The sequence below is a fragment of the Lissotriton helveticus genome, chromosome 5_1, assembly GCF_964261635.1.
Source record: "Lissotriton helveticus chromosome 5_1, aLisHel1.1, whole genome shotgun sequence".
Classification (NCBI taxonomy): Eukaryota; Metazoa; Chordata; class Amphibia; order Caudata; family Salamandridae; genus Lissotriton; species Lissotriton helveticus.
In genome coordinates, this window is record NC_136065.1 from 399,305,187 (window position 1) to 399,317,834 (window position 12,648).

Sequence of the window (12,648 nt, forward strand, 5' to 3'; positions counted from 1 at the left end):
TGCCTGCTCAAGTGCCCGTGCCACGACCTGGCAGCATTGGAGCATCTGGATTTGCATGGCCAATGATCTTCGGGACATCTGGGAAGTTGCGTTGCCAATTATATAATTGGAGCGCGTGTACGCCGAGAGGCCTGTTAGGAGCTGGCGGTGGTGGCGCCGGGTGAGGTACCGCTGGGTCAGCATGGCCTCAGTGTTTGCCTCCACTGCTGTGGTCATTCGCTCCATCCGGTCAGACAGCTTGTCGTGTATTTCTATAGGTTCTGATTCGATCCCCCTATTCCTGACCCTATTCTGGTTAAACTTACTAGCTAGTTAACTAACAGTCAGCCCATGAGGCAAGAAAACCCCCATGATGCAGATACCGTTATCTGACGCAGTCACACTACGGCACAGGAACGTGTTATCTGATTAGGTCATAACGCTTGAGATCTAATTAGACAAGCGATATTCCTCCAGCCCCTGATAAGGCATACGACGTTCTCATAACAAATCAAACCTATGACAACCTGGATAATCCGTGCGGCCATTGTTTTGATTTCACAGAGAACTTTAGTAAAGAATGTGCTAACGAGCAAGTCGTATGACATCTTTATTGACGTACCTATGTCCATCCTTACGTCAATCTCGGCACCTTTAAGGTATAAATATTGCCGACCTTGCCCTATGCAAACACACGCGTGGTGACAAGACGGAGCAGCCATACTTGCTGAAGCCGAGAGCCGAAGCAGACCCCGCAGGCAGCAGCCCCGCCTTCCTGACGCGCTGAGAGACGCGCTGCTATCTCAAGCCGAGAGACCCAGCACCGGCGCTTCTGGGCAGCCCTCGCAGGCAGCCTGGAATATCGAGAGCAGAGAAAGAGATACCATTCCTCATCCATCCTAAATTCCAGGTACAGAACTGAATAACCCCTCACAGAGAATTCTTTAGTTATTCACTTGGCAAAAACAAACTTAACTTAAACTGTAACTTTCTATTCCCGCCCACGCATTAGACTTAGGTCAGGTACACGGGGTAGGCGTATTTAGAAACACCAGTTGAGCACGTTTAGTCAAATGTATATGTGTATGTAAATATATTTTAATCATTTTAAACATCATATGGCTCAGAAACCATATCAATGTTTTTACAGTATTATTTTATACTATTGCTTCTAATGTATGCACTTTACTTAACTATAAGTATTGCAATAATATCGATCCATTTCTCTTGTACGAGAAAAGAGACTGATCAATAAATAACATCTTTTATTGAACACGCCCGTCTCTTCCTTTTCTCTACATTCTGATGAGACTAAGAATGCACGTACTGACTGAGTAAAATAATTGCCTTGTGCTCACACGACTCTCGAGATTGACTCTTGATTAGGGGAGAGCAAAGTTGTCATGTTCTATGGTTGTCAGAAACTAAATCCCTTCTTGTCTAATCAGGGGAGTTCATCCTTCCTTGAACATTCGAGAAAGTTTCTAGCGAACTCTGAGCTTAGCTGGCAAACCCAAAAATTAAGTCTAGTATCGACAGTAGTAGACCTAGTTAACGTCTGGCCTAGGCCTTTACTGCTGTAGGTACTATTCCAATGCGCAGAGCCTATTGGGAAAATAGGAGCTACACTACATGGCGCCCAACGCGTTTGGAAAGGGCGATAAAACTAACGTAAGACATTTAGAGTAACTCAGTCGTGCTTTCTCACTCAGACCCCTTTTCCCAAATACTCCAAAGACGTCTGGAGTGGGTGAAAGGTTATAATATCCTCCAAAACCTCGCAGGAGGGAACTCCTATGGATGGTTCTTGGTCTAGTCAACGTTGAAGGATAAAACAGTTCCAGAATATTGTGCATCTAATCTCTGTTTCCATAAAGAAACCTGATCTGCAAACAAAAATAATACCATCCTGTCAGTAAAATGGGAGACAGTGATGGAGAAAGAGAGGCAATTAGATTAGCTACTGAAATAGCAGATGCTGATGCTACCATGCAAGCAGCAGACGCGGATATAATACTTATTCCGGTCATTAAAAGGAGATCTATAACCTTAAAACTTATAGAAAATGGACTGACACCTAGAGGTGGCACAGTCATATTCGTAATTGAGGCACACGAATATCGGCAGACAGAGGTATACTATACATGGATACATTTTCCAGCAGCAAATGCTGTAACAAAGTACTTCCACTATTACAAAGTAGAGGAACCTCCTGAAACGTACACTCCTTTCGAGGAGGTGGAAGTACCACTCAAATTCCAAGAGCATTTGCTCTTATTTGATGGCGCCCTAATACATAACAATCACATTACAAGGCTCGGTCCTTTAGGAAGACCAGGAGCAACGTGGCCGGTCCTAGCCGGATACACACCACATCCAGACATCGAAAGAATGCCTGCAGCAGAGCTGTTAATACAGCTAAAACAACTACTAAAAATTCACAGACAATTAGTTCAGTATGTAATGCGGACTTCAACAATTCAGCCAGCGATTAAACTTCCACAGCTGACCCCTCACCAGGGGAACACAAATAAAATTACACCACAGAACATCCAATCCTGCCTAGGTAAAGTTCCAGCTAAACGGGAACAAATACCATTCTGGTTGGCACAGAAAATTACCCAAATAGAGGCGGTGTTTCCTGACACCACCCCGCTGGAAAAACACAGGATTCTGACTATATGTCTCCCAATGGGAATCGCACCACACATTGAGGACTGTGACACTTGGGGTACAGTCTTTGCTTCCATCTATACAAAAACGCACGGTGTTCCATCCATTTCGGTAATACCAGATGTGCTAAAACAAATTCAAGATGAATACGGTCCAGAACCTGCTTTAACTCTTGGTATGAAATTACTGAAAGACTTCAAGCAGGTCTCGGCTATATTACTAGCCAACATAAAAGGTGAAGCAGCAAACGTGGCGATCCGCCAGAGGTTAAAAGAGACAGATATAGCAGACCAACCAGCTGAAATTGCCAGAATCATAGAAAAATCCTATGAAGAACTAGGCAGAGATAGTCTAGGTGGAATACCAGTAAAACCGCAACTGACTACAAGTCCAGAAAAAATATTTTTTAATAATTATTCACCAAAAAAGAACTGGGATGGAAATAAACAATCCAATCCTAAAGAAAAGAAATTCCAGTCCAGAGGAAGGTCTCCTAGGCGAAGAGAGAAATCTCCAAACCCGAGACAAAGGTCACCTCAGAGTGAACCCTCTGGGAATAGATATAACCTTAGAAATAGGGATAATATTAAAAAACCTGATAGATATCAAGACATTGATACACGTCCCTCTCAATCTTTTCAGAATTCCTCGCAGAAATCGGAAAGAAGAGGACGATCAGAAGAGCACGCCAAGTCCAAAGACAAGGAACCTGCTCAACTGAAAAATAAATCACAATTTCCAAAAAAGAAGGTAGCCAGTATCAAGGTAGTTAACAATGCCGAGAATACTGAGGACACAACTGAAAAACGGAGAATGGGCTCAGACAATGCTAGACAGCGCAGCAGAGGTGAGCATAGCTCGCAAAGTCCTTATGGATCATCTGGAGACAGTGGACACGAATGAATACCTTCAAGTGGAAACTGCAGATACCAGAGTTAGCAAGCCCCACAAAATATACGAGATAACATTACGTATAGAGGGAGATAAGACTAGGAAAATTAGGGGACTATTTTGGGATAACCTCTCCAAAGGCTATGACATCCTTCTAGCTGAAAAAGACTGGCCACCAGAGTTTGTCAGGGAGTGCCCTCATGGCGAAGAAGTAATTATGCCTGCCTTCTCGAATCAAATACCGATTCATAAAAAATATACACTTGCTAGAAAGTGGGCAGTGGCCTTAGCACCTGCTTTATATAAAAATCATGTAGGATGGGATGAGGATTCTCCTCCTCACAAAATCCAGTTAAAATCACAACCTACTGCACAAAGGCAGTACCCAATTAAGCAAGAAGCTAAAAAACAAGTAAGTGAAATACTAGATCAGCTAGAATACCAAGGGGTGATTGAAACTTGCACCTCACAAATGAACAATCCTTTATTTCCGGTCTCCAAACCAGACAATTCGTACCGTCTAGTTTTGGATTACCGACACCTTAACACATGTTGCAAAACTTTTGCAGTGCAAAACTCACACAGTGCTGCACTAATGAATAACATAGTGCGCAAAAAATACAAAACAACCTTGGACATCTCCAACGGATTCTTTTGTCAAAACATAGCACCAGAGAGCAGATATTTAACTGCATTTTCAGTAAATGGCACTCAAAAACAATTCTGTCGGTTAGCCCAGGGGTACAAGAACAGCCCGGGGGTATTCTCAGCGAGAGTAACAGAATTACTACAACTATATGATGATGAAGCATTATCTTATGTCGATGACATTTACTTAACAGATGATGACTTGGAGACTCACTTGAAAAGAGTGAACACCATAATACTTGGTTTCGCTGCAGAGGGTTACAAATTCAACTTCAAAAAAGTCCAGAATTGCCCATCTGACGGTCCTATTCTTAGGATATGAGTTATCAAGTGAAGGCAAAAGCCTGGCAGACAATTTCCTAGAGAAATGTGCCGTAATCCAAGCTCCTAAAACACTAAAAAACCTACAGTCAATTCTAGGCTTCCTAAATTTCGGAAGAACTTACATTGCAAATTACGCAGAAAGGGTCAAACCCCTTTACGATCTAATTAAACCAGACTTTAAAAGATCCAGTTGGACTCAAGCACACACAGAAATTTTGAGATCCTTACAAACAGACATGCTAATTAAAACAAAATTAGAAACCCGTGATAATACACGCAACCTTGTGATCCGAGTCATCCCAGGGAGATACGGATTCACATACCTAACCTCTAATGAGGGAGATAAGGTACCAATTGCATTCAAATCACATTTGTACACAAAAGCTGAACAGAGATTCAACAACAAAGGAAAAATTGTTCAAGCAGTTCAAACCGCAATAGCTAGAGAAAAAGACATAGCTGACGGTAGACATATCACAGTCAGAACAGCAGAATCAGCCTTTGAGGCATTAACAACACCGTGTAATTTACCAACAACAACATTGGATCCAGAATGGTTACAATGGGTAAATTCAATCACAACGGACAAAGTATATTACTTCTTTGATCCAGAACTAGAAGAATTAAAAAATCTAAAATATGAAAAAACGTATCCTCTGCCAATCGACATTCTGCCTCTACGACATTACGCCTGTGTAATCTATACAGACGGACATGCTCAACCCTCCGTTTGGGGAGAACATGCATACAATCCCACATGTGAGATTACAAAAGAAGTATGGCACGGAGGTAAACTAAGACCTCTATTAACAAAATCACACTCAGTAGAAACTAATTCAGAACTACAAACTGAAATATTAGCTTTGAAAATGGCGCTAGATAATGCGGATCGCGAATTCCCGACACTTATAGTGTCAGATTCATATTACTGCGTCAAAACATATAACAAGGATTTGCAGACCTGGATTCAGAACGATTACAAAGATGACACGGATGCACCAATAAAGCAGAGACTGCTCTGGGAACAGGTAGCTCTTTTGAAAAAAGAACTACCAAAGACTCACGTGACACACTCACTGAGTCATCAGCGTGATGGCGTTCACGTTGTAGGGAATTCATTGGCTGAAACAGCCGCAGCGGCAGCCAGTAAACCGGCTCCCGTAGATCGAAAAAAGCGTACATTAAAATACATTGACGGCGAAACATTGCTGGCAGTAAAAACGTCATCAAAAGGCGACTGCTCGGCGTTACCGATCAACTATCCACTCAATTACACATACATCATAGATGCAAACTCCATTCCTTTTGCTCGAATCCCTGGAGTGGGGGATAGAGTGATTCCAAACATGGACAGGAGAAACTTGTTAATCGCAGACGCACACATGGGCGAGGGTCTCAGACACCTTAAATTAAAGGATTCTCTGGAAGAATTACAATCACGGTACTGGTGGCCAGGCATGAGCCTGCACTACACCATGTTTGTAAAAAACTGCCCAAACTGCAACAGAGATCGCAGTGGGGAGAGAAGCAGTTTAATACCTCGTCGTATCAAGGCAGATAACATCACCACTAAAAAGAATGGCTTGCGATTAACATATACAGGCTAGTTCCCACTTATAATGTAGATCCACAGCACTCGGCTGACGTCCGGACTGTTATACAAGATTTGCGAGTCTAAATGGCATATACGCTAAGAGCATGCTACGTTCGACCATTTTTTTTTCTTTTTCTCAGGCAATCCAGCCTGGGGGGGGAAAGAATGGCCAAATGAGCACAGCCCAGCGGGAATCTTCTCACTTCCTTCCTGAGGGTATGGGATGGTGTAAAGAAAAAACCAAGACAGAAAGCAATCTATAATAGAAAGGATATTAGGTTCGGGAGCTGGGTGGGTCAAACATCTAATAAGTGTCCAACGTAGTCTAAATAACTTGCCAAAAAATTCTCTGAAGGGATTCAGTCCGTACGAATTATTATTCGGAACTAGGATGTTGATCTCTGACCTTGATAGTCAGACTTCAGTGGTAACAGAAAAAAGCTTTGATGTCAAAGACCGTTTGGCTATTTTGCAGGACTTAAACAAAACAAGAAAAGACCTGAGCAACATACAGTTGAAAGAACAGCCAACGACCACTGAAGAATCACCACCTGTCCCAGCAAGACCTGTCTGGATTCCAAAAATCGGGGATCTAGTCAGGGAGAAGATCGCGGTAAAGAAGGAATTTGGGCCTTCTTACAGAAAAGCAGTTCCTGTCTTGTCTGTCAACGGGACAAGATCAGTTGTACTACCGCCACTTGCTGGAAAAAAGGAGAACCGAGTTGTATCCATCGACCTGGTAAAACCACAACATGTGGCCGATAACCAACAGTAGGCCAAGTGGACTCCCAATAAGTAGCAGAACACCAAGGTTTGCTACCAGTACAGAGGTCCTATCAAAGAGGCTCATCACATTCGAAACGCCTACAGAAGAACAACAAGGACTATGCAACAATGCAATAGAACTTAGACCTCTGAAAACCCAAATAAAGACATTTAGCAGAGACACACCAATCTATACAGAAGTACCAAGTGAAAATGCAAGAAACAGAAATCCTGAACCAATTGGAACAATTGACAGAACTGCATCCGGTTACTTCATCAACTTCGATGATTCCTCTGAAGGCTTCAGCGAACAAAAGACACAGCCATCATCAAAATCCTTTAAAGACAAAGCTAAGGAACTTTTGAAACAACTGAAAGAAACATATCTGGTTTCTCCATGGATTGAATTTTGGGTGGGTTTTGGTGCATTTATCCTCATACTTTGGCTCATCATGGTATTTACTTTGGGACGCTTCATTGAGGGAAAATATGCTAAAATGGACACAGCAAGTCAGAACATCAACTTGGTCCTCAAACCACACACATCTTCACACGTCGAGAAACGAGAACTTTCTTCAGAACTTTCTTCAGCCAATTTCACAGCAATTCCAATACCTGGTGGGGTAGCCTGGGACAACACTGACTATGAAATTCACGGTCCGGTCGAGATCCTGAAATATCCACACCAAATTAAGATCTCTTTGAGTGACTTTGCGAAACCGAACTCATTTGCTGATGATTGGGACTTTGAAAGTATAAACAATATGATGTCTGACTTAGTAATGTCTGCTAAATTTACAAAACATGATTATTTGCAAGGTTCTACAAATTATGATAGTATGTATTGCTATAACCACTATGGTAACCATTTCTTGCATAAATCTGCACAACCTAGAAATGTTTTAAATTTTAATCAATGGGAACATTGTGCTACACCTCCAAAAGGGAGCTCTAGAACCGTGTATGGCAAATATTCATATTTTTCAGGTTTTAACATAACTAATGCTGAAACATTTTATTACAAATTGTCAAACAAGACAGGGATGAAAACCATGATAACCAACACAAAATTGATATATTCAGATTCTTTCTTTGAAAAAATGAATACTTTTGGATTTGATTATTGGGACAAACATGTTGATTTGAAAAGTGTTTGGGGTACAAAAGAATGGCAAGTACAGGGTTTAGAAGCTTTGTTTAGAGCCTGCATGATCCCAGAACAAATGATATTTTTAAATGACTCCGTTCAACAAACCACCTGTCTTGGCTTAGCCAAAATCAAAGATTTAAATAACCTGTCTATTCCAAAGCCAACAATGTTTAGCAATAACTCTGAAACAGATGAAGAAATAGACATAAACCATATACTTAACCAAAACAGAACACATCCTGATTGGAAACAATGGTTGATCTGGCCCACAGATACAAATAACTGTCAAGATAGATTCCTGAATAAAACACAGGGTTTCAAAATGACCAGGCCAGACCCTAGATATCCCCAAAGACATCACCCAGGGATAATAACAACCTACAGTGTGGGCAAATTATGCCTTCAATGGCTACAAACTTCCACACTGCCTGAAATTAAGCAACACCTAACTTTACTTACTGATGGTGCTGACTTGCGTGATTTCATACTGGGACCACGCAAACAGCGTCATAAGCGTTTCATAGCAGCCTCTGTATATGCAGCATACAATGAGGCCTGGAAGGTTACTCAAATTGAAACAGCAGAAAGAATACGGGAAATTGACCGTATTAATTTGGAAAAATCACTTTCTGTAGTGGACAATGGGTTAATGACTCTGTCCTCCAGAATTTTTTCATTGGACAGCATTGTGTCTTCAGCAATCGATATATTATCGCAAGACTTACTGTTATTACAACATGGTCAGTCACAATTGCGTTCTATTGTACAGCTTGGCTGGACGTTACAAAATCTGCGTTCAGGCTATGTGCCTTGGCGTTTAATCAACACAACGTCACTATTTCAAATCTTTAACCTTACTGATAGACAAATCGGTATGGCGCAGAAGGGTGCTGATTATACAATCTTGAGCATTGAAAAACTAGAAAGATTACCGTTGACAATGTCAGAACGACCTGTCAGTGAATGGATAATCCACGGAATCATAAATATTCCAATCTCAACCTTCAGGTTTCAATACTGCCAAAAATATATACAGGCTGGCATGTACGAGAAATTGGGAAAGGGGTACCTTAAAACAACATGGAACCTGCCCTATTCACATGCATGTGTCAGTAACAAAGGACAGAAAGTGTTTCTTAGTGGCAACAATTGTGCTATGTCACTAAGCGGCACGCTTCTGTGTAACGGTATTAGTTTGCACGGAGCCTGTGAAGGGAATTCATACAACCTTTCATGTCACCAGCAAGGCGCACCTGCAACTGAAATAGAACCATTCTTTCAAAGACTCTATAATGGGAGTTACATTCTTATTGTAGACCGCAGATGCTGTAGTCTTATGCCCGGGACTCCTTATCTCGTCACTACGACGGCGAAGGTCAAGTGCTGTGGACGTTCTTTGTTCCCCAGCTCCTTTCCAGACAGGGAGGCGAGGGCATGGCCCAGTTTGAAAATTACTTCTATTCGAATAGACACTTTAAGCAGAATGAAAACAGTGCTTCTTCAGACGCCTACAAGGCTCACGTCATCTAAAGAAACGTATGATCTACAAGTCGCAAGGACGACTGCAGAGATACATACATTATTATCAACTAATTCCCCCGTACATTTCGCGGAAATCCTGAGCGAAATCTTAAATATTTCTGATACCACAGGGGTCTCAAAGGTATTTAAGACAGTATTTTCGATGGCATTAACACCATTCAAAGCCATACTGGGTATTTTTCCAGACTTCGTCCATTCGATTTTTGGCGGACTTCCCTTGATCCTGGGACTAATTGCAGGAATCCTATTCCTAGTCCTTATTTTTCGTTATGGCAACCCATGTCACAGATCAAACTCTCGCGACAATGGAAGATACGATCCTAGCCATTGGATACCGGGACCGGATATCAAAAATCCTGGGACTATCCCGGCTTAGAGACCTAAACATGACTTGGTTTCTATCATTTCGACCAATGTGGCAAAGGTGTGTTTTACCTGTACTAAGGTGTTTGCTATGCGGAGAAGAATGCGTGTTAGACACCTGTCTGACGCTACAATCGGATGCGCCGGTGGATGCAGATACACTGTTGGTTCCTACCAAGGTTCACGCACTGTGCTGCCCTCAAAGGCTGCCAATTCTGATGACGGCATTCCTGGAATCTTCACCACTGCGATTGAAGAGTAGTGAAGTTCAAGATGAAAGCAGCATCGAACAGGTACGGCCTTCTGTCAGCAATGCAAATCAGAATGTCAATGGAGACAATCATGCGCATGAATGCATGGTTACCCCTATTTCCGACTTAGAGGAACTTTCCCATGAAGCTGTTGACAGTTTTTTCGAAAGCCTGAATGATATGATGTTCTCTCCGGAACAGAAATAGAGACTTTTGAGTAAACTCGCACACGGCGTTCCCTGAATTCGGCCTTCAACTTTAAAAATAAAAGTCACATGAACAATTACAATCCAGTTCACGGACAGCAACTTTTTTCAGCAAGCCCCTAAAATATTTTTCTATATATTTTTTCCCGGGACACTGATTTTCTGCTTAAAGTAAGAGACTATTCCTAGAGAACTAAGATTTCTATTTTAGATAATTTATAGACTTTATAGACTTTAGCTGCCCGCTGGTATGTTCGCAATAGATTTTATGTGATGAAATGGTTTCGACTTTTTTTCTGTATAGCCATATTAAGAGCCATTTCATGTGTATTTCTCATATACCAACAATCGATAATGCATAACAATGCGTGTTCACTTTTGCATTTAATTCATAGCTTAAGTGCATACAATATATATGACTGCAATTTTTCAGTATATTTGAAAATTTCGAAATGCATTTATGTATTTTGGGGTGGTAAGGTATACACTATACTCTATAGTATGTTGTACTATGTTATACTATGCATAGATTAGTAGATATGACCATAGTTAGCGTGGAGTGGGTGTCGTGTATTTCTATAGGTTCTGATTCGATCCCCCTATTCCTGACCCTATTCTGGTTAAACTTACTAGCTAGTTAACTAACAGTCAGCCCATGAGGCAAGAAAACCCCCATGATGCAGATACCGTTATCTGACGCAGTCACACTACGGCACAGGAACGTGTTATCTGATTAGGTCATAACGCTTGAGATCTAATTAGACAAGCGATATTCCTCCAGCCCCTGATAAGGCATACGACGTTCTCATAACAAATCAAACCTATGACAACCTGGATAATCCGTGCGGCCATTGTTTTGATTTCACAGAGAACTTTAGTAAAGAATGTGCTAACGAGCAAGTCGTATGACATCTTTATTGACGTACCTATGTCCATCCTTACGTCAATCTCGGCACCTTTAAGGTATAAATATTGCCGACCTTGCCCTATGCAAACACACGCGTGGTGACAAGACGGAGCAGCCATACTTGCTGAAGCCGAGAGCCGAAGCAGACCCCGCAGGCAGCAGCCCCGCCTTCCTGACGCGCTGAGAGACGCGCTGCTATCTCAAGCCGAGAGACCCAGCACCGGCGCTTCTGGGCAGCCCTCGCAGGCAGCCTGGAATATCGAGAGCAGAGAAAGAGATACCATTCCTCATCCATCCTAAATTCCAGGTACAGAACTGAATAACCCCTCACAGAGAATTCTTTAGTTATTCACTTGGCAAAAACAAACTTAACTTAAACTGTAACTTTCTATTCCCGCCCACGCATTAGACTTAGGTCAGGTACACGGGGTAGGCGTATTTAGAAACACCAGTTGAGCACGTTTAGTCAAATGTATATGTGTATGTAAATATATTTTAATCATTTTAAACATCATATGGCTCAGAAACCATATCAATGTTTTTACAGTATTATTTTATACTATTGCTTCTAATGTATGCACTTTACTTAACTATAAGTATTGCAATAATATCGATCCATTTCTCTTGTACGAGAAAAGAGACTGATCAATAAATAACATCTTTTATTGAACACGCCCGTCTCTTCCTTTTCTCTACATTCTGATGAGACTAAGAATGCACGTACTGACTGAGTAAAATAATTGCCTTGTGCTCACACGACTCTCGAGATTGACTCTTGATTAGGGGAGAGCAAAGTTGTCATGTTCTATGGTTGTCAGAAACTAAATCCCTTCTTGTCTAATCAGGGGAGTTCATCCTTCCTTGAACATTCGAGAAAGTTTCTAGCGAACTCTGAGCTTAGCTGGCAAACCCAAAAATTAAGTCTAGTATCGACAGTAGTAGACCTAGTTAACGTCTGGCCTAGGCCTTTACTGCTGTAGGTACTATTCCAATGCGCAGAGCCTATTGGGAAAATAGGAGCTACACTACAAGCTGGCCAACATTCCTGGCTGTATTGTGCAGCTGCAGATGTATTGCTGCAAGGTGTCGTGCCTGTTGTTGGTGGACGCGCAGCATGCGGCGCTCTATTGAAAGACCCGGCACACGCACAGTCACCCCCCTCCTGCCGGCGCGTGGTGTAGTTTGGCGCAGCTCCCTGACCTGTCCGCTGGACTGGGTGGGCACAGTAGGTGTGCGTTGTGTTGGTGGCCTGGCGGCTGCTGGTGTTGCCGATGCCACTGGCATGGGTCTCACAGTTGGCGGTTGTGGTGCGCCTGTTGTCGCTGGCGTTGCAGGTGGTGGTAAGGCTGATGGCG